The sequence below is a fragment of the Citrus sinensis genome, chromosome 4, assembly GCF_022201045.2.
Source record: "Citrus sinensis cultivar Valencia sweet orange chromosome 4, DVS_A1.0, whole genome shotgun sequence".
Lineage (NCBI taxonomy): Eukaryota > Viridiplantae > Streptophyta > Magnoliopsida > Sapindales > Rutaceae > Citrus > Citrus sinensis.
This window is the reverse complement of record NC_068559.1, coordinates 19,558,626-19,578,415: the sequence shown is the minus strand read 5'-3', so window position 1 is coordinate 19,578,415 and position 19,790 is coordinate 19,558,626. Positions and strand designations below refer to the sequence as shown.

Below are 19,790 nucleotides of genomic sequence, written 5' to 3'. Positions count from 1 at the left end.
ATTAAATTGTCACTCTAAAAATGGTATATTTGAGAAAATAATAAAACAATATCACACGCTCTCACCAAGATGAAAAATAATGCCCACAGCTTAGAAATAAAATGATCTCAAGTCCAAGGAATTACTGGCAAAATTTATTTTTATTTTTATGCATCACCACATCTTTTAGTCCATATTACCAACTTTTACTTCATACTATAGTTCTCAAAAATCGAGAATGACTTTTTTTAGGACGTAACATGGGCTCGGGTCATGGCTAACAAAAAAGATAATAGAGAAAACAAAAATATATGTTTTGAAAAATACGAGAATTTTTGGAGGTATCGAGGTGGTTTTTTTTTTTTTTTTAGGCTCAAAGGGGTTAACTATGGATATTCTATAATAGGATTGGCTAGAAAGGCTCAAACAAATCAAAGATGACACTCTGTCATTTTTTTAGGGCTCTAAATAATCTTTCATATCCACTAGTTTAATGAACGTTTAAATGCGATTGCACAAACTTTCTCTTTTTTTTTTTTTACTTTAAAGAAAATATAGAGATCTTATACAATAAATTGTGAAGCTGTATAGGCAAACATGATTACTCTCCAAGGATAATAGGCTTAAAAACTCGCTTGGACTTTTCATAACATGTACATTCCTCCAAATGGCTTAATCAATTTCACTCATCAAATTTCTTAATTCACATTTCAACATGCAAAGGGGAAAACATAGTGTAACGTTACTCAAGGCTAAAGATAATACAAATACCAAAATTTAAAAATCATCATGTTATCCAATGTTAAAAGATCACACCGAAAAAGAATTTTTTTTTTTTTAAGAAACACTAAAAAAATTGAGACTGATTACAGAACTTAAGGGAGATGATTAAGAGAAAAAGAGAAAAAGAAAGAAAACAAAAAGTTAGAAGACATTTTTTTTTTGGGAAACAAAACACTAAACTTAAGAAGATGTGTTTTTAGAGACACTACATTCTCTATTCTGCCATCTTCGACTCAAAGTTTTATCCAAAGTTAGTCTTTATAACAAAAATTAGCAAAAACATCGCTAAGACTGAGATATTCCACAATTATCAACTATTCCCCCCCAACCTGAAGGAGACATTGACCTCAATGTCTAAAGAAAGGAGTAGAGTTTAGAAGATATCACATGGCCACTGCTGAAAATATTTACAAACCGAGAGTTAAATATAATTCACACTTTTTACGAGAGTTACTGCCATCATCATCGGTTGGCCAATCCAACGCCAAAGTCATGGGATCTGGCTCTTGTTTGTAAGCTTGCAAAAGATCAAGTAAGTCATTAGTAGTAGGAGCACAAATGAAGAGTTTTATTGCTGAGGATGGAATGAAATAATTTTTTATTTCATGATTAAGAAATCTTATTAAACTATCATAAAAATTAATATTTAACAAACCGATAGGTTTTTTTATGGATATTCAAATAGGCCCAAGAAGCAAATGTAATTAGCGCCTCTAAAGTTGCAAGGTCTCCTGACAAGAAAATAAAAGCATTAGCATGATTTAACATTTTAGATATTCTTTCTTACATACCTGAGACAAGTAACTCTTCTCTAGTTGGTGGGTCTGGTAGACATCCTAAAGGTTTTAAGGCTTTTAGAATGATACCTAGCACTTGGTGACGGACATAATGATATACATCTGTAAATGGGTGGTGTGTTTGTCAAATGACGTATGAAACTTTTACCTTAATAATTCAAAGGCAAACAATGAAAAGAAAAAGCAAACAGTGATTAGATATAAAAAAAAAGACATACAATAATAATCATAATGCAAAAGATAAAAGAACAGTAAAATAAAAGGATATTTACTGGTAGCTGTGATTGTGGCTCACATCTTCCTCTGGTTTTACGTCCAGTAACGACTTGAACGTGCTCTATGGGTCGAGGATAGGCTTCCTATCCAATTTTCTTATAAACTGGCAAACATGGTCTTTTAGAGTTAGATTCCCAAGACTAAACTATGCACTTTCCTTTTGGAACAGCTTCCATAAATTTTGAATTTCATGTTGAACATATTCGATCGGATGCGTCTCAAGAGATCGTAAAATATCATCTAACGTTTCTTTACTCATGCGACTCAACGAATTTGATTTTATCTTCATGATTTACAGAAACTATTTCTAAAGTTTTACAATGTGGCTTTTTGCAAGCTAGTCTTATACAGTGAGAACATTAAGAGCCAAGTCTCTTAGCTCTTCTTTTCTTAGCAAATGTACTTTTACCAAAACTAGGCATGTAGGAAATGAATGGATCAGAAAGCTCACCTGCCAATCAGACCTTTGCTTCAATTAACCAACGAATGTCAGCAAGAATCCCATTGATCATTAACAAACACAGTCGTTCACAATAAGATTTGTAAATCTTCTTAAGAGCATTTTGAGGGAGAAAAGGAAAACGTTGATGCAATTTTCATTGTATTTCTTCCATGCTTGACATTGAGGTTTCAATTATTGTGGGAAACTGAGAATACCAATTTAAAAAGTCACGGAGTACCGTTATCCACCATTTATATGGGAGAGTGAATAAAAACAAAACGAATCAAATCTGCAAAATCAAATCAAAAGTGAAGAAGAACAACGAAATAAAACAAAAACACACAAGGAATATAACTCACCTTCGTCCTTTTATTGAATTTACCTCCAGTTCCAATTGCAGATTATAAATATCATCCTCTATTTCCTTGAGTTGTCTTTCTAGATCTTTAACGTGGGATACTAACTCTGGTGGTTGTAGATCCTAAATAGGATGTGATTTACAAAACCGGAGCAATTTCCTCAGATGAAATTTTACATGTAAAAGTTCTTTAAGATGATCGAAAAGGAAACTTCTCATGGAGGTACTTATGGCAAGTATAAAAATTTGGTGAGCTAAAGCACAATTGTCGAACAACACGCAATTAAAAACAATACAATGCACTTCATTCAAGACATAAGGAAAAGGAAAAAGAAAAAAAATCAAACAATTCAAACGATAAAGTAACAGTAAATCAAATTCACAAAAAGTTAAAATGAAAAGGCTTAATTAAATTTGGTGGGTCACTCAAATTGATTTCGGTATCTGCTTCACATGGTTGGTATTCCATATATGGTTTCAATTTTTGACCATTAACTTTAAATGTGACATCATCCTTTGGATTCTTAATTTCTACGGCTCCATATTGATACACCTTTTTTTACAACAAATGGACCATTCCACTTTGACTTTAACTTCCCTGAAAATAAATGAAGACGAGAATTATAAATCAACACGTTTTGATCAATTTCAAATATTTTCCAAAAAATTCTTTTGTCATGAAAAAATTTGGTTCTTGCCATAATAATTCTGAAATTCTCATATGCATCATTCCTTAATTCCTCAAGTTCATTTATTTACAATTTACACACATTACCAGCATCATCAAGATTTGAATTAAAAGCTTTAATGGCCCAAAATGATTTATGTTCAAATTCAACTGGTAAGTGGCTAGATTTTCCATAAACAAGCCGATATGGTGACATTCCTAAAGATGTTTTAAAAGCAGTACAATATGCCCAAAGTGCATCTGTTAGTCGAAGAGACCAATCTTAACGGTTTGGATTAACTGTCTCTTCTAAAATTTATTTTATCTCCCTATTTGCTAATTCAACTTAACCACTTGTTTGAAGGTGATAAGGGGTATGAACTTTATGTATAATTTCAATTTTCTTCATTAAGGACTCAAATGGCTTATTACAATGCTTACCTCTATCATTAATAATGGCTCGAGATATTCCAAATCTGCTCAAAAGATTTTCTTTTAAAAAGCGGATCACAATCTTGTGATCATTGTGCCGACAAGGAATTACCTTGAGCCATTTTGAAACACAATCAACAGCAACCAAAATGTATACAAATCCAAATGATGATGGAAAAGGGCCCATAAAATCAATTCCCCAATAATTAAATATTTCAATGACAAGGATGAGGTTTAAAGGCATCATGTTTCGCTTTGAAATAAACCCTACCATTTGACAATTCTTACACATTTTACAGAATACATGTGAATATTTAAATAATATAGGCCAATAAAATCCACACTGCAATATTTTTGCAAATGTTTTTTTTGAAGAAAAATGGCCACCACATGCTTCAGAATGATAAAATTGAATGACCTTACTTATCTTGTCGTCTGGTATGCATCTTCAAAAAATTTGATCAGAGCAGTACTTGAACATGTATGGATCATCCCAGTAAAAGCTTCTCACTTCTGTTAAGAATTTCTTCTTGTTCTGGGAACTCCAGTCACATGGCATTTCACCTGTTGCAAGATAATTAACAATATTAGCATACTAAGCCATTTTGTTTATAGAAAATAAAAATTTGTCAGGGAAAGAATCATTGATGGGTGTTGTTTCAATTGAAGACTCATTCGTAAGTCTTGAAAGATGATCTGCAACAACATTTTCAGCGCCCTTTTTGTCCTTGATTGTCAAGTTAAATTCTTGATTGTCCAGTTCAATTCTTGAAGTAGCAAAATCCATCATATCAACCTTGGTTTGGCATCCTATTTTGACATTAAATATCTCACAGCAGTATGATCAGAAAAAATAATAATGGATCAACCAATTAAATACGAACAAAATTTATCCAACACAAATATTACAAGAAGTAGTTCTTTCTCAATTGTAGTGTAATTCATTTTAGCACTATTTAAAGTTCTACTTCCATAATAGATGACAAAGGACTTACCTTCCTTTCTTTGACCTAGAACAGTGCCAACGACATAATCACTAGCATCACATATTAGCTCAAAAGGTAAAGACCAATTAGGGGGTTGCATTATTGGTGTTGATGTCAAAAGAGTAGTTATTTTGTCAAAAGCTTGTTGATAATCTTTATTCCATTCAAAAGTTGTGTCTTTTATTAAAAGGTTACAAAGTGGTCTAGATATGACACTAAAATCTTTTATAAACCTCCGATAAAATCCTGAGTGTCCTAAAAAGGAACGAACTTCTCTAATTGTCTTTGGTGAGGATAATTTTGAAATGACTTCAAATTTGGCTTTGTCAACTTCAATTCCTTTTGAAGATACAACATGGCCCAAGACAATTCCAGAAGTGGTTATGAAATGACATTTTTCTCAGTTTAAAACTAGTCCTTTTTCTTTGCACCTTTCCAAAACTTTTTCTAGATTATCAAGACATGTATCAAAAGAATTACAAAATACAGTTAAATCATCCATAAAAACTTCTAGACAATTTTCAACCATGTCACTAAAAATGCTTAGCATGCACCTTTGAAATGTTGTAGGAGCATTATAAAGTCCAAAATGCAATCTCCTAAATGCAAATGTTCCAAATAGGCATGTGAATGTTGTCTTTTCCTGGTCTTCTAAGGCTATAGGGATTTGATAATAGCCAGAGTAGCCATCAAGAAAGTAGTAGTAGGGATGTCCAACTACTCTTTCGAGAATTTGGTCTAGAAATGGAATGGGAAAATGATCTTTTCTAGTGGCATTATTTAATTTTCTATAATCAATGCACATGCGCCAACTAGATGGAATTCGTGTTGGGATTGGTTCACCTTTTTCATTTTTTACAATGGTTATTCCAGATTTCTTTGGTACTACTTGTATTTGCTTTACTCATTTACTATCAGAGATATGATAAATAATTCCTATATCTAGTAGTTTAAGGACCTCATTCTTTACCATTTATTTCATATGAGGGTTTAGTCTTCTTTGTGGTTGACGGGTTGTTTTGGTATTTTCCTCTAAGTGTATTCGTTGTGTGCAAATTAAAGGATTAATGCCTTTTATGTCTTTTAAGGTCCAACCAAATGCAGTTTTATGCATTTTTAGTATAGATAACAACTTACCTTCTTGATCGTGTGTGAGTTGGGAAGAAATTACCACCGAAAAAGTTTGTTGTTCCCCAAGATAGACATACTCCAATTCTTCCAGTAAGGGCTTTAATTCAAGTTCTGGTGCTTCCTCTTCATTTGGTTCTTCAGGTTGTACTGTATCTTGAAAGTTTGATTGGTCATTGTCACCTGTAAGTACCTGTATAGAATTAAGTGTAGAACATATGTTAGCAATATCACAATCTAATTCCTTACTTGATTGAAAAAAACCAGCAAAATAAATTTCTATAGAGTTTATAAAATTCTCATCCTTAATGTGTTCCTCAATGATTGGATCGATGAGATCAATCTCCTCATTCTCATTATCATCATCTTCTTGGTGGTGGGGTTGTTTACACATGTTGAACACATTGAGTTCTAATGTCATGTTGCCGAAAGATAAATTCATTAATTCATTCATGCAATTAATCAAAGCATTAACAGTAGCTAAAAATGGTCGACCCAATATAACTAGAATTTGTTTGCATTCATTAGCAATTGGTTCCGTTTCCAAAATAATAAAATCTACAGGATATATGAATTTATCGACTCGGACTAATACATCTTCAATTATTACTTTTGGAACCTTAATCGATCTATCAGCAAGTAAAAGAGTGGTAGAAGTTGGTTTTAACTCACCGAGGTTGAGTTGTTGGTACACTGAGTAAGGAAGCAAATTAACATTAGCACCAAGATCAAGTAAAGCATGTCCAATTTTACGATCCCCAATAATGTAAGAAATAGTTGGACAACCAGGATCCCTGTATTTCAAAGCACTATTGGTTGAGAGAATGGAACTTACCTGTTCTGCCAGAAAAGATTTCTTTTGCACTTTATGTTTCCTTTTCACTGTGCACAAATCTTTAAAAAAATTTGCACTAGAAGGCACTTGTTTAATAAGATCCAGTAGAGGAATGTTGACCTTTACTTGTTTAAAAACTTCATAAATTTCTGGACTGTGGTTTGATTTCTTTGGCTTGATTGGTGCTTAAGGAAATGAGGGTACATGAGGAGAGTTGGTTATTTCTTCATGGGTTAAAGGATCAATAGACTCTTCCCTATTTTATGAAATTGAATATTTACTAGTTTCACGAGAGTTCACAATGTGTTTTTCGACCACTTTACCACCACGAAGAGTTATAACCGATTTGACTTGACTCATATTTTGGTTTCCTGAATTTCCCATTTAAGGATGTTGTTGACTCTTGGGGTTTGGTTCAGGTTGAGCAGGAAACTTTTCTTTTTCATGCATGGTCAGAGCAGATGTAAGTTTGGAGATAGTTTCTGTCAAATTGGTTAAGGTTTGCATCATTTGGTTATTGATCGACTCTTGTTTTTCAATAAACGAATGCAATGTGTCTTCTAAATTTTTTCTTGGTGGTGAGACATATGGTTGGTAACTCTGGGGGTTTTGGAAATTTTGACGTGGAGGAATTGGTTGTGAAGGTTGTGCATGACTGTCATTTCTCAAACTGAAATTTGAGTGGTTTCTCCAACCAGAGTTGTAAGTTTGGGAGTATGGATTTGGATTTGGCCTTTTGAAATTGTCAACGACATTTACTTGTTCGTGCAAACTTTCCCTCAAAGCTAGTAAGGTTGGACAGTCCTGCGTAAAATGGTTAGTAAAATCGCAAACATAACATGAAATATTTTGAACAGACTTTACATGATCATTCTTTTTCGACTCTAATGTTTCGAATTTTCTAGCTAAAGATGCAAATTTGGCTTGAAAATCATGGTCTTCCCTAAGGTTATGCATGCCTCTACAAGATGGAGATGGTTGGGGTTTACTTGATGACTCATAAGAACCAACTGTATCCCAATGTTGTGCATTCTCTGCTATATAGTCAAGATAGTCTAATGCATCTTTAAGACTTTTATCCCTAAACTCACCATTACACATCATTTCAACGACTTATCTACCTTAGAATGTTAATCACTCGTAGAAATAAGACATTAATCTTCATGTTTCGAAACTGTGGTGTGGGAAAATGTTAAATAGTTCTTTAAACCTATCTCAACATTGGTAGAGGGTTTCTGTTGTGCAAATTTTATTGAACTCCCAAGTGCACGAATCTATTGTAGAATAAACTAATGGTGACGAGTGTCGATCCCACGAGGAAGTGGATTTTAATTGTGTGTAGAATTAATTTTGTAAATGGGTGGTTGGATTTGTGGTGAAAATGATTACGATTATCCTAAAATTGGAATTGAAATGGCGTGAATAAATTCTAAAATTGGAATTGAAATGACGAGAATAAATTGAAGAGAAATCTATTGAGATGACGTACTTGGGTATCTGGATCCGTATCAACATGCATCATGGGTTAAATATTCATTATTAATGCCAATTAAATCATGAGGGGGGAATCCACACCTCATGAACTACGCTCTAATCAATATGGTGCTAAGTGCTTATCGTGCCAAATAATAATAACCTTGTACTAGGGGGCCGGTGAAACCAAGGCGGTACTAGACAAGATAAGTATTATTTGTCGACGAGAAGTCAAAACATCCACAAATATTAGAGGGGAAGAGAAAGTAAATTTACCAAATAAAGCTCATGACACATGTTGAGACTTCACCTTCAACCCAAACTTGAAAGAAAATTAGCCACTCATAATTAAACTAGGGGCAAAATGGGAATTTATTAAAATACATAAAAAATACAAGATGGAGAAGGAATTACAGAAAATGGATCCAAAAATGGATTCAGAGCTATCAAATTAGGGGGGAGAGGCCCCATTTTTATAGATACATGGAGTAAATCATGGCTATCGGATTAAAAACAGTTTAGACGCTCAGGATTGCGCCACATCATCAGTCAACAGTACGCGGTTTGACCACGCGGATGAACAGTAACACGGTTTGACCCGGGTTGAACAGTGACGCAATTTGGTTGAAAATAATCCTGTGTGATGCATGTACCGTACGCGAGATTTTTCGACCATTGATATGCTGCCACGTTACCATCAACAGTACATAAGAATTTTAGCCCAACAGGATCGTGACACCTCATCAGTCAATGCCACATAATTGGTCAATGCCACGTCATCGATCCGTCTATATGAACAGTGTCATGAACAGTAACGTAGACAGTACCGTACACGTGAATAGTACCGTGCATGTGAATAGTGCTATTTTTCCTTTTATGCTCCTCCTAAGGTTTTCGAACGTCCTGAGTTCAAAAGTGATGTCCGTTTTGCCGTCTGATCTCTCGTTTATTGTGAAATGACCATGATGCCCCTAAAATACATAAAATACTTAATTAAAATCAAACACACATAATTAAATTGCAAGAAGCTTAAATACATAAAAGTAAAGGTTGTTAGTAAAACTTGAAATGTAAAAGATGATTTTCTCCTTTATAAATATATATTTTCTAACACTCAACACACCCCCAACCAGCTTATTGCTAGTCCCTAGCAAATAAAGCGAAAACGAAATTCAAATCCAAAATGATTTTTTTTTTAGGAACACTGGTGTTTATTCAATCAGATTAATGATAGCAATCAAATAAAAGTATAAGCATTATCTCCAGTCTAAAGAAACATCACACCCACATCAACCATCCACATGAATCAACCAAGTAGATTGTCATAGCTACTTTCAAGAATGACATGTCAAACCCCAAAATCTCACTGGAAGTAGTGACACTCTCACAAAGAAATTAAACCCAATAAAAATAGTCACTCCAATGAATGGTAATTGAGAGAGAAAATAATAAAGAAGTGATATCACATGCTCTCACCAAGATAAAAGAAATATGCACTCAGCTTAGAAATAATATAATCTCAAGTCAAACAAAAATGATAGTCAACCCACTTTATTTATCTTTATTTTTCTTTTATTTATTTATTTATTTATTTTTATTATGCACCACTACATCTTTTTAGCCCATATAACTAGCTTCTACTTCACACTATAGTTCCCTAAAATCAAGAAGGACTTTTATTAGGACGTAACGTAGGCTAAGGACATGGCTAACAAAGAAAGGAAATAAGAAAACAAAGTGTATATTTGAGAAAAAAATGAAGAGAATTTTTTTTTTTTGAAGTTGCAAGGTGTATTTCACCTTTTATTGTTATTTTTTTCTTTTTTTTTGAAACAACATTTTTTTTTCTTTTGTTTGGCATATCTTCACTGAACAAAATAATTATTTACATTTTTCTCAAACGTAAATAGGTGATGGAACTTATAAGACATCGGGTAATACTCCAAATCGGAGTGGGTCAAGATGATAAGTTGACAAAGAAAATGTTTTTTTTTTTTAAAGGCTCAAAAGGGTTAACTATGGATATTTAATAAAAGGGATGGCTAGAAAGGCTCAAACGGATCAAAGATGGCCTTTCCATCGTCTTTTAGGGCTCTAAATAATCATCCATATCTATTAGTTAGATGGGTCTCCCAATGTAGTAACACACATTTTTTTTCTTTTTTTTTATTTTACATTTTTTTTAGGGTTAACTCAAAAGAAATCTAGAGATCGTGTATAAAATAATAAACTGCTAAGCTGTATAGAGAATGGGCAAAAGGGTTACTCTCCAAGAAAATAATAGGCTCAACAACTCACTTGGCACTTATTTATGACATGTTCATTCCTTCAAACAACTCATATTTGTCTCCGACATCAACTTGTAGAGTAGCAAACATAGTGTAACATCACTTAGGACCAAAGATAATACAAATGCTAAAATTTGAAATTAATCATGTCATCCAATATTAAAACAAATCACACAATTTTTTTTTTTAAACAACATTCTACCCCCCAACCTATTCTAAGCATGAAAGGAAAATATGCATGCAAAAATGTGAAAATGATGTAGAAAAATTAATTAGAAAAAGAAATGTTTTTTTTAACTAAGACGATGCGTTTCTAGAGGCACTACACTCTATATTCAGCCATCTTCGACTAAAAAAATGTATATTTATAGAGGAGAAATTAAAAAAGAAGAAGAAAAATGAACATCAAAACTTAATAAAGAAAAAGAAAATGTCTAAATATTTTTTTGAATTATTATTTTTTTGAATTTTTTTTGTTTTTTTTTTCAAACGATGAAGATGCATTTCTAGAGTAACTACACTCCATATTCAGCCATTTTCAACACAAAAAGTTAGCAACAGTTAGTTTCTAGAGCAAAAAATCAGTAAAAACTTAACCAAGATTCCACAATTGTTGACTATTCCCTCCCCCCAACCAGAACGAAACATTGTCCTCAATGTTTGAAAGGAAAGAAGTAGAGTTTAGAAGACATCACCTGGGTGGTGCAACACAGAAAAAAATATTTACAGGCGAAGAGTTAAATCTAATTTATACTTCTTACTGCTGCTACCGTTACCATCATTATTTGGATGCTCCAACACAAAGGTCCAGGGGTCTGGCTCCGGTCTATAAGCTTGTAACATATCAAGTAGCTCATTAACAGTGTGAGCACAAATAAAGAGTTTTTTCGTATTAGAGGGAATGAAATAGTTTTTTATTGCATGGTTAAGAAATGCGATAAAGTCATCATAAAAGTTATTGACATTTAACAAACCGATGGGTTTCTGGTGGATATGCAGATGGGCCCAAGATGCTAGTGTGATAAATGTCTCTAGGGTTGCAAGATCTCCTGGAAGGAAAATAAAAGCATCAGCATGATTAAGCATTTCAATTATTCTTTTTTGCATACCTGAGATGACTAACTCTTCTCCAGTCGATGAGTCAGACAAACTGCCCAAGGGTTTTAGGACTCTTGGGATGATGCCTAACACTTGACTTCCTCTGATAAAAGCTGCTTCTGAGACCATTTTTGATAACCCTCGATTACCTCCTCCATACACCAAGTGTAATTTTCTTGCTGCTATGCTTCGACCAAGATCTATGGCTGCCTCAACGAACTCTTTATGTTTGCCATAGTTAAATCCAGAAAGCACACAAATGTTCTTGAATTCTCTATTTGGAGTAGCTGCCATTGGGATACTTCTCAAAAAACAATTTGTGAGTGCTTAACAAAAAAAAATCACATTTAAGGGTCTTGGTGACAGTGGGTCACAGATGTGTATGAGGTAACATGTCAGTGTCAAATAACGCGTAAAGCACGTGGCTCGCGAGTCAAAAAGAAAACAGTAAAAAGGAAAAAGCAAACAGTAATAAGGAAAAGTAAACAGTAATAAAATTATTAAATACAGTAATGCACACAATAAAACAATAGTGAAATAAAATAACAGTAAAGTGAAAGGATATTTACAGGTAGTTGCGACTGTGGCTCACATCTTCCTCTGGTTTTACATCCAGAAACGGCTTGAACACCCTCTATGGGTCGAAGATAGGCTTCCCATCCAGTTTTCTTATAAACTGGCAAACATGGTCATTTATAGTCAGATTCCCGAGACTATATCGTGCATGCTCTTTCTAGAATAATGGCCATAACTGGAGAATCGCTCCTTGCACATATCCACTGGGATGCGTTTCAAGAGACAAAAGGATATCATCCAATGACTCCTTATTCAAGCCATCCCTAATGAATTGAATTTTATCTTCCCTGTTATCAGACACCATTCCTAAAGAACATGGGTTTTTATTACAACTCATTCTGGCACACTTATGACAAGCAACAGAAATTCTTCGAGCTCGTCGTTTTCTTGCATAATTTCCTTTACCACAACCAGGCATGTATGCAATAAATTTTGGAGGTAACTCACCTGCTGATCGTACTTTAGCCTCGATTAACCAACGGATGTCAGCAGGTATGTTATTCCTCATGAGTAATCGCATGCGTTCGGACCGAGATTTATAGATCGTAAGGAGGGCATTCTGAGGAAGTGAAGGGAATTGCTTGTGAAGCTTCGCTAGAATGTCAATTATTATGGGAAACTGAAGTAACCGACTTGATTGTCACGGAGTACCGTTATCCGCCACTTCACCGGGGTAACAAACTAAAGCACACAAACAGAAAAACAAATTAAAACACACAAAGAAAATTAAAATCGTCCTCTTATTGAATTTACCTCAAGCTCCAACTGGATGTCGTAAACACTTCTCTTAATGTCTTTGAGTTGGCTTTCCAAACCCTCAACATAGGCTACTAACTCTGGTGGCTGTATAGCCCAAATGCGATGTGTTTTACAAAATTGAATCTGTCTTTTGAGATGAGTTTTGACACGTTGAAGTGGTTTAAGAATGTTCAGGAGGAACGGTCTAAGTAAGGTACTCATGATTAAAAATTATAAGAGAAAACTTAATAGTTAAACAAACACACTTATGCAAAAATAATTTCAATTAGCAAAAGAATAATATAAAGAAAGAAAGAAAGAAAAAATCAAATCACTGAAGAGGAAAAAAAAATCAATTCAAATTTGGTGGTCACTCAAATTTATTTCGGTGTCTTCTCCATGTGGTTGGTACTCTAGATATGGCTTTAATCTTTGACTATTAACTTTAAACGTGACACCGTTCTTTGGATCCTTAATTTCAATTGCCCCATGTGTAAAAACAGTATGTACAATAAATGGGCCAGACTAACGAGAGCGTAACTTACCTGGGAATAGGTGCAAGCGAGAATTGAATAAAAGCACTTTCTGACCTGGAGTAAAAGATTTTCTCATAATTTGCTTGTCATGGAAGACTTTCATTCGTTGCTTGTAAATCTTGGCATTTTCGTATGCATCATTGCGAATTTCTTCAAGCTCTGCCAGTTGTAATCTTCTTTTTGCGCTGGCTTGCTGCATGTCAAAGTTGAATTTCTTGATAGCCCAATACGCACGATGCTCAAGTTCCACAGGTAGGTGGCAAGCTTTTCCATACACTAGCCTGTAGGGTGACATCCCAATCGGGGTCTTGAAAGCCGTTCTATATGCCCATAATGCATCATCAAGTCTTAATGACCAATCTTTTCTGTCTGGCCTCACAGTCTTTTCTAATATGTGCTTTATTTCTCGATTAGAGATCTTAACTTGGCCACTGGTTTGTGGATGATATGGGGTCACCACTTTATGAGTGATTGAATACTTTGTCAAAAGAGTTTTCAATGCTTTGTTACAAAAGTGGGCACCATCATCGCTGATTATCGCTCGAGGGAATCCAAAACGTGAAACAATGTTGCTTTTCAAAAATCCTATCACCACCTTGTGATCATTGGTTCTACATGGAATTGCTTATACCCATTTTGATACGTAGTCAACAGTAACTAATATGTATTGATGGCCAAAAGAAGGGGAAAATGGTCCCATGAAGTCGATACCCCATACATTAAAAATCTCAACCACTAAAATTGGATTTCGTGGCATCATGTTCCTTCGTGTAATGCTCCCCATTCGTTGACACCTATCACATGAAGAACTGAAAGTGTAAGCGTCTCGAAATATAGATGGCCAATAGAAATCACATTGTAAAACTTTAGTCGTTGTTTTCTTAGCACTGAAATGGCCTCCACAAGCTTGTTCACGGCAGAATGAAAGAATATTCTGAATTTCATTTTCTGGGACACATCTCTAACAATTTGGTCTGCACAATACTTGAACAAATACGGGTCATCCCAAAAGAAATTCTTTATCTCTACAAAGAATTTAGCCTTGTCTTGCTTGGTCCAATGCTCTGGAAGTTTACCTGTAACAAGATAATTAACTATATCAGCATACCAAGGTAATACTTCCACATTCATTAATTGTTCATCTAGAAATGACTCATTCAATATTAATGGCTCTGTAATTGTGTCAAAATGGAGACGAGAGAGGTGGTCCGCCACAACATTTTCTGTCCCTTTCTTATCTTTGAATTCCAAGTCAAATTTCTACAAAAGTAACACCCAACGAATTAGTCTAACTTTTGCATCTTTCTTTGTGAGAAGATATTTAAGAGCAGCATGATCTGTGAATATAATTATTTTACAACCAATGAGATAAGATCGAAATTTCTCTAATGCAAACACTACTACTAGCATTTCTTTTTCAGTAGTTGAATAGTTCAACTGTGCATCATTCAATGTCATACTAGTATAGTAAATAACGTAGGGAATTCGATCAACTCTTTGTCCTAATACTGCTCCTACTGCATAATCAGATGCATCACACATGAGCTCAAATGGTAAGCTCCAGTTTGGGGGCTGAATGATGGGTGATGATGTCAACAACTGCTTTAGTTTTTCAAATGCCATAAGACATGAATCATCAAAGATAAAAGGTACATCCTTAGCAAGTAAATTGCATAAGGGTCTAGAAACTTTGCTAAAATCTTTAATGAAACGTCTATAAAAACCAGCATGCCCAAGGAAAGATCTTACTTCTCTAACTGTTTTGGGTGGAGGAAGATTAGAAATGAGATCCACCTTGGCTTTGTCAACCTCAATACCTTTGCTCGAAATGATGTGACCGAGAGCAATACCTGTTTTACCATAAAATGGCATTTCTCCCAATTTAAGACCAAGTTCTTCTCGATACATCTCTGCAGAATTAGTGTTAGATGATGTAAACATTGATCAAACATCCATAAAGACTACAAGAAATCGTTCAACCATATCAGAAAAAATGCTTAGCATGCATCGTTGAAATGTAGCAGGTGCATTACATAATCTAAATGGCATTCTCCTATATGCAAATGTGCCAAAAGGGCAAGTGAAAGTGGTTTTCTCTTGATCTTTTGGTGCTATGAGAATCTGATTATATCCTGTGTAGCCATCTAGAAAGTAATAAAATTCATGGCCTGCTAATCTATCAAGCATTTGATCAATAAATGGTAAAGGAGAATGGTCTTTACGTGTGACAGAATTCAATTTTCTATAATCAATGCATACACGCCATCCTGTAGTTACTCTAGTTGGTATCAATTCATTATCAGCATTGGTAACTACTGTGACTCCTGACTTTTTGGGGACAACTTGTACAGGACTGACTCATGAACTATCAGAAATTGGGTAAATGATACCTGCATCTAATAGTTTAAGGACTTCAGTTCTAACAACTTCTTTCATATTAGGATTTAACCGACGTTGCATTTCCCTAATAGATTTAGCATTTTCATCAAGGTGAATGTAATGCATGCAGTCTACTGGGTTTATACTTTTTATGTCCGCTGTTGTGCAAATTTTAATGTACTCGCAAGCGCACGAATCTATTGTAGTGTAGATCAATGGTGACGAGTGTCGATCCCACGAGGAGGTGGATTTTAATTATATATAGAATTAATTTTGTAAATGGGTGGTTGGAATTATGGTGGAAATGATTTGGAATATGCTAAAACTTAAATTAAAATGGCGAGAATAAATTCTAAAACTGGAATTAAAATGGCGAGAATGAATTGAAGAGGATTCTATTGAAATGACGTACTTGGGTATCTGGATCCGTATCAACATGCATCATGGGCTAAATATTCCTTATTAATACCAATTAAATCATGAGGGGGGAATCCACACCGCATGAACCACGCTCTAATCAATATGGTGCTAAGGGCTTATCGTGCCAAATAATAATAACCTTATACTAGAGAGCCGGTGTAACCAAGGCGGTATCTAGACAAGATTATTATTATTTGTCGACGAGAAGTCAAAACATCCACAAAAACTAGAGGGGAAGAGAAAATAAATTTACCAAATTAAGCCCATGACACATGTTGAGACTTCACCTTCAACCCAAGCTTGAAAGAAAATTAGCCACTCATAGTTGAACTAGGGGCAAAATGGGAATTTATTAAAATACGAAGAAAATACAAGATGGAGAAGGAATTACAGAAAACAGAGTCCAAAAATGGATTCAGAGATATCAAATTAGGGGGGGGAGGCCCCCTTTTTATAGATACATGGAGTAAATCATGGCCATCGGATTAAAAACAGTTTGGACGCTCAGGATTGCGCCACGTCATCAGTCAACAGTCCACGGTTTGACCACGCGGATGAACAGTAACACGGTTTGACCCGACTTTGAACAAAAACGCGGTTTGACCCGAATAAACAGTAACGCGGTTTGGTTGAAACTAATCCTGTGTGATGCATGCACCGTACGCGAGATTTTTCGTCCACTGATATACTGCCACGTCACCATCAACAGTACATAAGAATTTTAGTCCAACAGGATCGTAACACCTCATCAATCAATGCCACGTCATCAATCCGTCTATGTGAACAGTGCCGTGAACAGTAACGTATACAGTACTGTGTACGTGAATAGTACCGTACATGTGAATAGTGTCATTTTTCCTTTTATGGTCCTCCTAAGGTTTTCGACCGTCCTGAGTTCAAAAGTGATGTCCGTTTTGCCGTCTGATCTCTCCTTTATTGTGAAATGACTATAATGCCCATAGAATACATAAATTACTTAATTAAAATAAAACACACGTAATTAAATCATAAGAATGTTAAATACATAAAAGTAAGGGTTGTTAGTAAGACTTGAAATGTAAAATGACAGTTTTCTCCTTTATAAATATGCATTTTCTAACACTCAACACACCCCCCAACCAGCTTATTGCTAGTCCCTAGCAAATAAAGCGAAAACAAAATTCAAATTCGAAATGATTTTTTTTTTTTTTTTTTAGAAACACTCGTGTTTATTCAATCAGATTAATGATAGCAATCAAATAAAAGTATAAGCATTATCTCTAGTCTAAAGCAACATCACACCCACATCAACCATCCACATGAATTAGCCCAGTAGACTTTGTTATAGCTACTTTCAAGAATGACATGTCAAACCCCAAAATCTCACTGGAAGTAGTGACACTCTCACAAAGAAATTAAAACCCAATAAACATAGTCACTCCAATCAATGGTAATTGAGAGAGAAAATAATAAAGAAATGATATCACATGCTCTCACCAAGATGAAATAAATATGCCCTCAGCTTAGAAATAATATGATCTCAAGTCAAATAAAATGTTAGTTAACCCACTTTATTTATGTCTTTTTTTTTTTTTTTAAGCATCACTACATCTTTTTAGCCCATATAACTAGCTTCTACTTCAAACTATAGTTCCCTAAAATCAAGAAGGACTTTTATTAGGACGTAACGTAGGCTAGGGATATGGCTAACAAAGAAAGGAAATAAGGAAAACAAAGTATATGTTTGAGAAAAATGCAGAGAATTTTTTTTTTTTTTTGAAGTTGCAAGGTGTATTTCACCTATTGTTGTTATTTTTATTCTTTTGAAACAACAACTTTTTTTTTTTTTAGCTTTTATTTGTCATAACTTCACTGAACAACATAATTATTTACATTTTCTCAAACATAAATAGGTGATGGAACTTATAAGACATCGGGTAATACTCCAAATCGGAGTGGGTTAAGATGATAAGTTGACAAAGAAAAGGTTTTTTTTTTTTTTTAAAGGTTCAAAAAGGGTAACTATGGATATTTAATAAAAGGGATGGCTAGAAAGGCTCAAACGGATCAAAGATGGCCTTTCCATCGTCTTTTAGGGCTCTAAATAATTATCCATATCTACTAGTTAGATGGGCCTCCCAATGTAGCAACACACATTTTTTTTCTTTTTTTTCTTTTTTTTTACCATTTTTTTTAAAGGGTTAACTCAAAAGAAATGTAGAGATCGTGTATAAAATAATAAACTGCTAAGCTGTATAGAGAATGGGCAAAAGGGTTACTCTCCAAGAAAATGATAGGCTCAACAACTCACTTGGCACTTATTTATGACATGTTCATTCCTTCAAGCAACTCATATTTGTCTCCGACATCAACATGTAAAGTAGCAAACATAGCGTAACATCACTTAAGACCAAAGATAATACAAATAATAAAATTTGAAATTAATCATGTCATCCAATGTTAAAACAAATAACACAAATTTTTTTTTTTAACAACATTCTACCCCCCAACCTATTCTAAACATGAAAGAAAAATATGCATGCAGAAATGTGAAAATGATGTAGAAAAATTTATTAGAAAAAGAAATTTTTTTTTTTAACTAAGAAGATGCGTTTCTAGAGGCACGACACTCCATATTCAGCCATCTTCGACTCAAAAATTGGAAAATATATATTTATAAAGGAGAAAGAGGAAGAAAACAATTTTTTTTTTTAAAACGATGAAGATGCGTTTCTAGAGTAACTACACTCCATATTCAGCCATCTTCAACACAAAACGTTAGCAACAGTTAGTTTCTACAACAAAAAAAAAAATAGTAAAAACTTAACCAAGATTCCACAATTGTCGACTATTCCCTCCCCCCAACCAGAACGAAACATTGTCCTCAATGTTTTAAAGGAAAGAAGTAGAGTTTAGAAGACATCACCTGGGTGGTGCAACACAGAAGAAAATATTTACAGGCGGAGAGTTAAATCTAATTTGTACTTCTTACTGCGGCTACTGTTACCATCATTATTTGGTCGCTCCAACACAAAGGTCCAGGGGTCTGGCTCCGGTTTATAAGCTTGTAACATATCAAGTAGCTCATTAGCAGTGTGAGCACAAATAAAAAGTTTTTTCACATTAGAAGGAATGAAGTAGTTTTTTATTGCATGGTTAAGAAATGTGATAAAGTCATCATAAAAGTTATTGACATTTAACAAACCGATGGGTTTCTGGTGGATGTGCAGATGGGCCCAAGATGCTAGTGTCATAAGTGCCTCTAGTGTTGCAAGATCTCCTGGAAGGAAAACAAAAGCATCAGCATAATTAAGCATTTCAGTTATTCTTTCTTGCATGCCTGAGACGACTAACTCTTCTCCAGTTGATGAGTCAGACGAACTGCCCAATGGTTTTAGGACTCTTGGGATGATGCCTAACACTTGACTTCCTCTGATAAAAGCTGCTTCGGAGACCATTTTTGATAACCCTCGGTTACCTCCTCCATACACCAAATGTAAATTTCTCGCTGCTATGCTTCGACCAAGATCTATGGCTGCCTCAACGAACTCTTTATGTTTGCCATAGGTAAATCCAGAAAGCACACAAATGTTCTTGAATTGTCTATTGGGAGTAGCTGC

At 34.6% G+C, this 19,790-nt stretch overlaps 1 pseudogene; it reads right to left on the bottom strand.

The window, feature by feature from the left end:
- The window catches only part of LOC127901873 (uncharacterized), a 47,440-nt pseudogene that overhangs the window by 9,377 nt on the left and 18,273 nt on the right, over positions 1-19,790 (bottom strand).